The sequence below is a fragment of the Protomyctophum bolini genome (genome assembly GCF_963924005.1).
Source record: "Protomyctophum bolini genome assembly, chromosome: 5".
Lineage (NCBI taxonomy): Eukaryota > Metazoa > Chordata > Actinopteri > Myctophiformes > Myctophidae > Protomyctophum > Protomyctophum bolini.
The window spans coordinates 19,826,726-19,839,385 of NC_137866.1; positions in this window are offsets into that span (position 1 = coordinate 19,826,726).

Here is a 12,660-nt window from a genome sequence, read left to right on the forward strand (position 1 = left end):
TCCACAGAGTCCACACAGAGCTGTGGAACAAACATGCACAGTTGATGGTAGAAAGTAGGTCCTATTCAAAGAGACAGTATTAATACGGTAAGACAGAGAGGTGACAATACTGTAGAAAGGGAAATGAGACAGGCAGAGAGATAGATCGTTCTCACCAAGGATCAGGCATCAGGACAAATAATGTCTCAAAATCATTTAAAAACACTGTTCTTAAACTGTCACTGATGTAAATGCATCTCTATCATCTACAAGCGATTTTAACTTCCTTAAACCATCACTTGTCGCCTTTATTACAACAGTGATGTTTTGTAATCAAAGACAAGCTGCAGGAAGTAGATGCTTGTGCTATTATTACCATTTCGCCAATCATTTTATGTGCAATCGTTATTTGGTATTTCGATATTTCAATAGACCCTCTTTATTATTGCTTTATTTATTGCTTATTAAGATCCCCATTAGGTTTTTCCATGTCAAAGGCTAATCTTTGTGGGGTCCAACAAAGAGAAATATTTTAACAAAAGCATTAATTTAATCAACTTTACAATCACTATCTATATGCTAAATAACGATAAGAAATAAACAAGCAATAAAAGTAGTACAACTAAAACTAAACCAAAATCATGTACAGCACATGAAACATACCTCTGGGGATTAGTACAGGTTGTTTGCATCAAGTGTATTGTTCCTTCCCATTGTTCTTGGTCTAGGACGGTGCTACCAGATAATCTGAACTATGTTTTTGTGAACAGAAATGGTGTAATTCCAGACTCTGTAGCATTCGAAGATTGTGGAATAATAGTATCTGGCTATACACGAGACTACACACATAGACAGAGGTGAAAGCATAATCTCGCCTCCCAGCTTGCATGGAGATAATTAGGCTTCAGTCAGAACTTGTAAACATGGTACAGTACTTCACATCACTTGATGTACTGTTTGGCTGTTAAATGGTAAATGGTGCATTTATAAAGTGCCTTTATCCAAGGAGCTTTACATAGATTGTGCATTACATCTATCCATTCACAAGCACTTTCATACACCGATGGCAGAAGAAACCATGCAAGGCACCAACCTGTACAACGGGAGCAATTAGGGGAGCCTGTGATCGAACTGGGAACCATATGGTTCACATCCGGCTTTTTTACCGGACACTCTACCCCTGTCCCACTGGCCCTGTACATACACTGGACATCCGCGGTGTCCAGTGACCTTCACATGTCCCTCACACAACTTCCACAAGCCTCACTCCGGTCACTCCGGTGACATCAACATTTAACGTTAAGATATAATTTACTTTCATGTCCTTGACAGAAGGACATACTGTAAAAGGTTCTCTTTTTAGAATGCAGAAGTTGTGGTGATATAACTGGAAGTGCCTGTTCTGTCATCACAGCTACAGGAGACGTAGTCCGGAAGTCAAGTGGGGTGGAACATTTGGTATATCGTTTTTGTTTTTTTTGTCCTAAAATATTGTATATATACATTCATGAATCTCCAGAAGGGGCATACATCACCAAACCATTAAATATCACAAATTCTTTTAAGAATTATTTTGCTCCTGATGTGCTGGTTGGTGCCTTGCATGGTTTCCGTCGCTATCGGTGTATGAATGTGTGTGTGAATGGGTGAATGTAATGCACAATCTATGTATCTAAGCACCTTGGATAAAGGCACTATATAAATGCACCATTTACCATTTACCATTTCAATAAGAAATGTATTTTTGTAATGCTGAGAGAGGTTATGGTCATATAATAACCCAATAAATAAAAAAGCTCGATGTTGACAGCCGGTCAGAAGGTGGATGCGTGCGTGCGTGTGTAGACAATATTTTAGGCCAATAAAAAAACGACATAAGCAAATTTCCCACTTTGAACATATGTTGTCAGAAATGTTCATCCATATTTGGGCGGCAACTCCATATTTGGCCATATTATCTATTTGGACACACATATACATTCTGTATATATAATATGGAGCACATACTGACAGATGCTGCTATAAATCTAACCCCCTACGTGGCAAGTTTTAACAACACTAAGAACCAGCCGTGACTCTTTATACGGGGAACCACCAGACGTTGGAGTCTGCCTTTCTGAATTACGTCATATCATGGCAGCCAAGTCTATGGACTCTTTTAATGTTTGTTTAGAGCACTTTAAACACACATACTGTAGAGTAGCAGCCAAGTAAAAAACGTAATACTTAATATTCCTCTATAAATCAAATCAGGGTGTCACAAAAATGCACAAAAATTGCTTTAGGAAACAGAGTAGAGACACAAACACTCATGTCGGTTTGTCTGTTTAGTCCTCATCTAATTACACATTATCAAAACATATACACATACGTAGTACCATTGTACCATGAGCTACATCAAAGGTTATTTAACAGGTGTTAAAACAGATCTGATGTGGTTAAACGACACAGAGCATCTTGGATGGATTTTTGAACGCACTTGCAGAATATTTAGAAAAAGCATGGGACAAACTGACAAAGAAAACATATGTGATGTACATTTATTTTTGTTTAGATTTTTGTTTTAACCAAATATTTTCTTTTGTGCGGTTTCTGTGGGGGAAGTGAATGTGATGTTGTTTGTTTTTGGTGTCTTATAATCCCGCAAGGGATGGGTCTTTACGACGAGACACGGAAATAATCATTCATTGTCACTACCATGACTTTTTCCAGGTACTTTGATCTAATGGAAATGTAAAATAGGATGGTAGAGCTACTGTAGATACTATGCAGTGGAAAACAAAATTACACCCTGTAATAGTCTTCCCGGCAGAGATCTGCACTCCCCTTTCTAGTTTTAGGTCTGATATATCCATGCTGTTATAAGTTTATAACTCATCTTAATCATCTAACTTGACAGTAGAGTACACAGTAGAGTCAGTGGATTGGGCAGGTGGAGGGTTTGGATGGGCCTTTGTCTTTTTGTGGAACTGAACTTCAGAGTAAGTCATTGGCCGGGCCATCTTCTGGCTAGGAGCAAAGAACAGTGATGTGTTTCAGTCTCAACTAGTTGCCATAGGATATTTTAATTTCCAACGCACGCACACACACTCACACACACACACACACACACACACACACACACACACACACACACACACACACACACACACACACTCTGTATATGGGTTATTTTATAGTAGGGATACATTTACATTTTGCTTTGTACACAATAGTTCAGACACCTCAAACTCACCTTTCTGACATTGGCATAAACTGCCTCTATGGATGAGTTGGATGGTTCTGCAAAACACAGATTTAGCTTTATAATTCAGCCAAAGTACATCCTGTACAGTGTATGAGATCTTTACTTTCATTGATTCACAGTAGAACCTTTAGAAATAATTAGCTGATCACTTGTTTTGCTTACTTAGATCATCCCTGGCATAATAAAGGTTCTTTTTCAGAGCTAGGACTCCTATCTTGCCAATTAGAGTGATATCAAGCAAAGTGGATGTTGGTTATCTGTTGGCATCTGTAGGTATTGTTCTTGGCAATAATATTGCCATGGCCTTTATACGTACATTTTATTGCGAACGCAGTGAGCATTTACTATGAGACATAGCAGATCATGTCTGTCTGTGTGTGTGTGTGTGTGTGTGTGTGTGTGTGTGTGTGTGTGTGTGTGTGTGTGTGTGTGTGTGTCTGTGTGTGTGTCCCACCTTTGTGCCCATATATGGAGCTGAGTGATTTGTTTGTGATTGATGCAACACACTCCATATTTGGACGTATAGCTGCTTTGGGGACTCCTTATATGGTTATGGCTAAGTTAAAAACTTAACTTAAAAATAACTTAACTTAAAAAAATATTAACTTAAAAATAAATCTTAAAAAACCCCAAATATGTACGAGCTGCGTTCGCTTCCCGCGTTTGCGCGTCTTACTGGTTATAATAACAACAATGGCATATTAAATTACTAATATCGCAGCGCTATTTATAGTTATTTCTCCCTCTATATCTCTGCAACCTGCCTTTTGTGTACGTGTGCAGAGTGAGTGAGTCTGCGCACGCATTCACAAGTACGTGTGTATTTGTGCGTTACCAGGTGTTTTGGTGGTTTGTGTGTGTTTGTGCGTTACCAGGTGGTTTGGTGCATTGTGTCCTGAAGTAGATCACGATAGCCAATGTCAGCATGGTGACCATGAAAAGTTTGACGACCAGTCCCACAGTAAAATAGACGATGGTTCCTTGGGCTGGGATTACATCATCACATTGCAACAGTTATGATAGTTTAGAGGAAGTTATCATGTATTTACTGAATGAGAGACGGACGGACTACTAGACAGGTAGATAATAAACCCACTACTCTAGATAGACAGACAGACAGACAGACAGACAGACAGACAGGTGTATACAGAATATATATGTCTAGCTATATACACAACTAACTAATAGGTATAGTTAGACAGACAAGCTATCAGCCAACTAGGCAGGTAGAAAGACTAACTAGCCTAGTTAATATAGCTCAGTATGTAGGCAGACAAACAGGCAGGCAGACTCTAGCAGCCAACCAGACACAAAGACAGCCAAACAAAAAGCCCAACAGACGGACGGACATGTTGTTCTTACCTGTGTCTGTAGAGGAGTTTTCCTCTTGTACAGAAGGTGAAGAGGGTTCAGAGGCAGCTGATGAGACCGTTACAGTTACAGAACCATCTGGTCTTGCTGTGACTGTAGTAGTAGAGACTGTTTTATCTGGAGTCGGAACCGATGGAGGATGAGGGATGGTGATTGGAGCTGTGAATATCATCATAATATTAAGTAAATGCAACTATAAGTATAAACTTGCACTTCGAACACAAGTTGGCGCGAGCAGAGCGTTCATCTATCTCTTGTTTGCTCTTTCCGAGTCCAACATGATGACCTCCTGATTGTCTTTCTGGTAACAGGTGTCAAGTCGATCTGGAATAGGTTCAAATATTAAATTGCCTGCTGCTTCAGGTATTTTGGATCAAATACTCTTTGTTGGATGGTTTTCCACTCTAATATAATCGGTAGGGATGTGCCGATGAGACATTTTGGCCGATATCGTTATCCGATATAATGAATTGCTGTTATGGCCGATAACCGATGTCGATATGATCTCATTCAAAAATACAATCATTTTTGCCATTCTGAAAAAGGCTTATGAACTCGGAATTTTAAAATGTTCCAACTTGTTGACTGTTTTAAAAGAATCCCCAAAAAACAAAAGGCTTTTTCGGGCTTTTTTATAATTTTTTCAACATAACTGGTCTTTTTAAGTTATATTTTAAGCTCCCTATAACTTTGAAACTCAAATTTGTTAGGTCATGCACATCCTTTTCTAGATGAACATACATAGTTAGTGGTGGGGGGGGGGGGTGACACGCAGTGAAGGCCGTCGGGATCGGGAGTCGAACCTGCGGCACACACCAGCTGCCTGGGCCACCTTGTTCATTTCTAATACTGATATTTACTTTATTTATTTTTTAACTGTCCTTTTGCTTTCTCTCCTCCAACATGATGGTTGTGCACCTGACAACCTTTATCTGAGCATTCAATTATATTTAAGCAATATTACACAAGAGGGTGTGGTTTAACGTGATTATTGCCACGACAGTGATGCGGTCAGGAACGAGACGTAGTCAAGTTCCGCAAGCATCACTGAAATTGACAGTTACCCTTAAAACTAAGAAAATCGCTGAAAACATATTATTTCTTTAATCACAGATGTAGTCACTACGACCACAAATGTCCCAAGAAACTATAGTTAGCCTAGCCACCAAGTTTGCTGCGCTCTGGGAAAACAGAGCAGCTGAATTATTTGTTTTCAGATTGCTATAATCTACGTTTATACTCACCATCTAGGACTTTGATCCGAATCTCCTCCGCTGAATCCTGAAATATGAATATTCTGTCCACACCACACCAGTATGTCCCTGTGTCAGACATTTTCAGCTGTCTGATGGTTACATGGAACACTCCCTCACTAAATCTTCCACCTTGTTCATTTCTAATACTGTATCTACCAATCTCAGCATAGGAGTCAGCTGTTCCAATTAGATTTGTAGTGCATGTTCTTCTGCAGAAGGACTTGAAATTATTACCAGCTATTGGGAACCTGCATCTAATTGTAATGTCTTCTCCTTCAGTTTCTTCAAAGTCACGTAGTTGTAGAGTGACTCCACACAGAGCTGTGGAACAAACATGAACAGTTGATGATCAAGTGGTAGAAAGTAGGTCCTATTCAGTCTAGACCCTAGTGTCTATAGACCGACCCTAGTGTCTAGACTCTAGACAGAATTAAGTTAAATATTTGTTTAAATAGACTATTTTTAATTATAAAACATACTACAGTATGAAAGCCATTTTTCAACATTAACTCTGGACACACACACACACACACACACACACACACACACACACACACACACACACACACACTGGGACATGCACAGACCCCTCTTATAGATGGCTAGTCTTGTCGCACAGAGCCACGGCAGAAAAACAGACACACAGAAAGACAGACAGAAAAATAAAAGACACAAATATAGAGAGAAAGACATAATATATTGTAGACGGAGACTAACAAATGAGTCAGAGGCATAATTATGTTTACACATATGGACAGATAACAGATTATAATCCACTTACCAAGGATGAAGCAGCAGGGCAGAACATGTCTGATATTCATTTTAAATCACTGTTCCTAAAATCTTTTTGTGACGTAAATGTGTCTACCGTATATATAAAGTATATTTCTCTTCTATTCTATTCTATTCTATTCTATTCTATTCTATTCTTTTCTTCCTGGGAGATGAATGTATCTATACCCGTCTCTCTCTATCACACACAAACTTCCTCTTCCTCTTCCTCTCTCTCTCTCTCTCTCTCTCTCTCTCTCTCTCTCTCTCTCTCTCTCTCTCTCTCTCTCTCACACCGTAACCCCAAATTAGCAATCTTGAATCCTGCTCAACCTTTTAGTTGAGTAATGTAATTAGTTACTGTGTCTTTTCACGATTTTCACTAAAGTCCCTATCTTGTTCTCTTGGAATAATTGTAATCAAACTTAGATCATTTTTTCTTCATATTTGTAGACTGTTGTCTACTACTGAAGGATTATTATGAAAACATCAGCCTATGTTATCATTCTTGAAATGGGACATTATTAATGTCATGTCGCCTCAATGTTTTTTCTATCTCTATGGTCAAGCCTGTGCAAAGCGTAAACGTAACCACTTTCATACATACAGTAGATGACTCTTTTTAATACTAGTTCATGGCATGCTGCATTTGTTTCCTGCCCTGCAGAAGTGGTTCTGTTTTATGTGGTCTGTCATTGGTCTACTCTACAGACTAGATACATACAGTATACAGTACTGTGCATACATAAGAACCCGGAATTAAAAAAAATCCAAAAAGGTAGCACATCCAAAAATTAAACTAACGGCGGACAAAGTACTCACATTTCCATTTCTTTATTGGCACACACCAAAAAGGAACGCTTACGCAGAGTTCAGTTAACACTGATATTTTACAGCACAGCTTAAGGCCAAGCCATCTAGAACAGCCTATTTTTTAAACAATTTCCCATTTCAGGTGTGTAGCATTACTCAGTCCTACCATGACTTTTTCCAGGTACTTTGATCTAATGGAAATGTAAAATAGGATGGTAGAGCTACTGTAGATACTATGCAGTGGAAAACAAAATTACACCCTGTAATAGTCTTCCCGGCAGAGATCTGCACTCCCCTTTCTAGTTTTAGGTCTGATATATCCATTCTGTTATAAGTTTATAACTCATCTTAATCATCTAACTTGACAGCAGAGTACACAGTAGAGTCAGTGGATTCGGCAGGTGGAGGGTTTGGATGGGCATTTGTCTTTTTGTGGAACTGAACTTCAGAGTAAGTCATGTTGGCCGGGCCATCTTCTGGCTAGGAGCAAAGAACAGTGATGTGTTTCAGTCTCAACTAGTAGTTGCCATAGGATATTTTGTAAGTTAATTTCCAACGCACACACACGCACACACACACACACACACACACACACACACACACACACACACTGTATATGGGTTATTTTATAGTAGGGATACATTTACATTTTGCTTTGTACACAATAGTTCAGACACCTCAAACTCACCTTTCTGACATTGGCATAAACTGCCACTATGGAAGAGTTGGAAGGTTCTGCAAAACACAGATTTAGCTTTATAATTCAGCCAAAGTACATCCTGTACAGTGTATGACTTCTTTACTTTCATTGATTCACAGTAGAACCTTTAGAAATAATTAGCTGATCACTTGTTTTGCTTACTTAGATCATCCCTGGCATAATAAAGGTAATTTTTCAGGACTCCTATCTTGCCAATTAGAGTGATATCAAGCAAAGTGGATGTTTGTTATCTGTTGGCATCTGTAGGTATTGTTCTTGGCAATAATATTGCCAAGGCCTTTATACATACATTTTATTATAATAACAACAATGGCATATTAAATTACTAATATCGCAGCGCTATTTATAGTTATTTCTCCCTCTATATCTCTGCAACCTGCCTTTTGTGTACATGTTGTGCAACTGAGTGAGTCTGTGCACGCATTCATGTATTTGTACGTTACCAGGTGTTTTGGTTGTTTGTGTGTGTTTGTGCGTTGCCAGGTGGTTTGGTGCATTGTGTCCTGAAGTAGATCACGATAGCCAATGTCAGCATGGTGACCATGACAAGTTTGACGACGAGTCCCACAGTAAAATAGACGATGGTTCCTTGGGCTGAGATTACATCATCACATTGCAACAGTTATGATAGTTTAGAGGAAGTTATCATGTATTTACTGAATGAGAGACGGACGGACTACTAGACAGGTAGATAATAAACCCACTACTCTAGATAGACAGACAGACAGACGGGTGTATACAGAATATATATGTCTAGCTATATACACAACTAATAGGTATAGGTAGACAGACAAGCTAACAGCCAACTAGGCAGGTAGAAAGACTAACTAGCCTAGTTAATATAGCTCACTATGTAGGCAGACAAACAGGCAGGCAGACTCTAGCAGCCAACCAGACACAAAGACAGCCAAACAAAAAGCCCAACAGACGGACGGACATGTTGTTCTTACCTGTGTCTGTAGAGGCAGCTGATGAGACCGTTGCTGTGACTGTAGTAGTAGAGACTGTTCCATCTGGAGTCGGAACCGGTGGAGAACGAGGGTTGATGGTTGGAGCTGTGAATATCATCATAATATTAAGTAAATGCAATTATAAGTGGAAATTCTTGGCCGAAACGTAATACCGAATATGATTAATATTATATATCTTTTTTACTACCATTGCTGTCATGGCCGTACCTTAAAGCTACCTGATTTATGGCAAAATAAATGGTTATGGCAAAACTTAACTTAAAAAATATTCACTATTATGGGTCCATAAAACATTTATTTAGCTCTTTTGAATGCATTAATTGCATACACTATTCGGTGATATATTTTCTGCCTATTCGGGCCGAAGCCGAATAGGCCGAAAATGCATTTTTAGCCATTTTCTGCCGAATATTCGGTCATCACTATCTCTTTCCCAATGCAAGCTTTTTTGGCAAATGTGTACATACTGTATAGAAGCTTCTTTGGCAAATGGGTAAATAGAAACGGACACTATCGGCATCCTGCATGGACTTTTTAAGTTATATTTATATTTGAAACTGAAATTTGTTACGTCATGCACATCGGTTTCTAGATAAACATACATAGTTGGTTACGTCATCACCCAATCCCTGATTGGCCGAGCGACGCCACCAATCCAATCGGTTGAGGGGCCACCGACATACGCAGCAAGCTGCCAACTTACACTCTGATTGGCCGATCAACGCCACCAAAAACGCACAATCCCTGATTGCATTGGATTTTTGTGGCTTTCGCCTTTATTTTTATTTTTATAGAGGGTTAGAGTTACAGTAGGCTGACAGGATTTATTTTTATTTTTATTTTTTAACTCTCCTTTTGCTTTCTCTCCTCCAACTTAAAACTTAGAAAGTCATTTGAACCACGGCTAGAAGGCTGTTTGAACCAATCAGATTGCTTCCTCGAAACGACCTGTTGTATAATCTACGTTTATACTCACCATCTAGGACTTTGATCCGAATCTCCTCCGCTGAATCCTTTATGAATATTCTGTCCACACCACACCAGTATGTCCCTGTGTCAGACATTCTCAGCTGTCTGATGGTTACATGGAACACGCCCTCACTAAAGAATCCACCTTGTTCATTTCTAATAATGTATCTATCATTCTCAGAATAGGAGACAGCTGTTCTAATGAGATCTGTAGTGCATGTTCCTCTGCAGAAGAACTTTAACAGATCACCAGCTATTGAGAACCTGCATGTAATTGTAATGTCTTCTCCTTCAGTTTCTTCAAAGACACGTAGTTGTAGAGTGACTCCACACAGAGCTGTGGAACAAACATGAACAGTTGATGATCAAGTGGTAGAAAGTAGGTCCTATTCAGTCTAGACCCTAGTGTCTATAGACCGACCCTAGTGTCTAGACTCTAGACAGAATTAAGTTAAATATTTGTTTAAATAGACTATTTTTAATTATAAAACATACTACAGTATAAAAGCCATTTTCAACATTAACTCTGGATACACGTGCAGCCGCACACGCGCACACACGCACACACACACACACACACACACTGGGACACGCACAGACCCCTCTTATACTGTAGATGGCTAGTCTTGTCGCACAGAGCCACGGCAGAAAAACGGAGACAGACAGAAAAATAAAAGACACAAATATACTAACAAATGAGTCGGAGGCATAAAAATGTTTACACATAATGGAAATATTATAATACACTTACCAAGGATGAAGCAGAAGGGCAGAACATGTCTGATAAACATTTTAAATCACTGTGCCTAAAATATTTGTTATGTGAAGTACGGTAAATGTGTCTACCGTATATAGAAAGTATTTGAAGTTCCTTAAACTGTCTTTTCTTCCTAGGAGATACGTAAATGTATCTACTCGTCTCTCTCTATCGCTAAAAGGGTTTCCTCTGCAGATTCGGGTTCTTGGAAACGCCCCCCAGCCACTGCGTTAGTTTTACTGAGGTTAGGTTTAAGTATAGTTTACTGAGGTTAGGTTTAGGTATAGTTTTACTGAGGTTAAGGTTAGGGTTAGGTTTAGGTATAGTTTTTACTGAGGTTAAGGTTAGGGTTAGGTAGTTTTCCCGGGGTTTAAAGGAGAATTCCATACTAAAAGGCTTTCTTACCTTTCTTTGTAGTTGTTACGTCCCCACCAAAAAGGTCCAGGTGTTATTTTGTGCAAAAGCTCCTTATTGGCTATTTCCCCTATAAGCCCTAAATTAATTGCATTGAATTGAATGGGGCTATGGGGTGTTGCGCTAATTTGCTTATTTCCATCGCTCAAAATTATAATTTCTTTGTATATATCCTCTCTTCATAATGTAAATAATATCCCAAGAGGCACACTTTACTACTTCTTTCGATGGAAATAAGCAAATTAGCATAACACCCCATAGCCCCATTCAATGCAATGCAATTCATTGAGGGCTTATGGTAGGGGAAATAGCCAATAAGGAGTTTTTGCACAAAAAAACACCTGGACCTCTTTGGTGGGGACGTCAAAGAAAGGTAAGAAAGATAAGAAAGCATTCTAGCATGGAATTCTCCTTTAAGGTTAGCGTTAGGTTTAGGTGTAGGACTGTCCAGTCACAGCAAACCCGCAGAGGAAACCATATTAGCCTCTCTATCACACACAAACTTCCTCTTCCTCTTCCATTTTTGTTCATATTTCTAGACGGTTGTCTACTACTGAAGGATTATTATGAAAACATTAGCCTATTTTATCATTCTTGAAATAGGACATTATAAATGTCATGTCGCCTCAATGTTTTTTCTATCTCTATGGTCAAGCCTGTGCAAAGCGTAAACGTAACTACTTTCATACATACAGTAGATGGCTCTAACTAGTTCATGGCATGCTGCATTTGTTTCCTGCCCTGCAGAAGTGGTTCTGTTTTATGTGGTCTGTCATTGGTCTACTCTACAGACTAGATACATACAGTATACAGTACTGTACATGCATAAGAACCCTGTTCTAGATGGCTTGGCCTTAAGCTGTGCTGTAAAATATCAGTGTTAACTGAACTCTGAGAGAACACAAACAACTATATTTCCCATTTCATTGTATTATCTTTCAGGTGTGTAGATGAAAACAAAGAAGCACCAAGGAGGAGATTCAGTGTTACAATATTTCACTGAGATCTTTCAACCTTTTTCTATTCTCTGGACACTCTTCAGAAGAACCTCCACACAGAGTCATTAGAAAGTAGTTCCTTCACATCATTCTGTATGAAGCACTGTCTGTTAGGAAAGGTAGGGCAGGTTAGTGCCTTGCTCAAGGACCGGTAAGGAGGGCATGTTAGCTATGGCCGAAGAAATCAAACCTGTGAACTTTTGGTTACAGGACATTCAGTCTAATCACAACGGCCTGCCGTCAACTATTGAGTTCAAAGTCTGAGCCTGCCCCGTTCAGATTGCCTCCTTCCAGACTGGATTCAGTGGTCATGAATGGTAAAAAGGAACTTGTTAGATTTGGTTCAGCGTTGCTCCTTCTTTAGAGTGGTGCATTCTTGAGGTTGTCTCATCT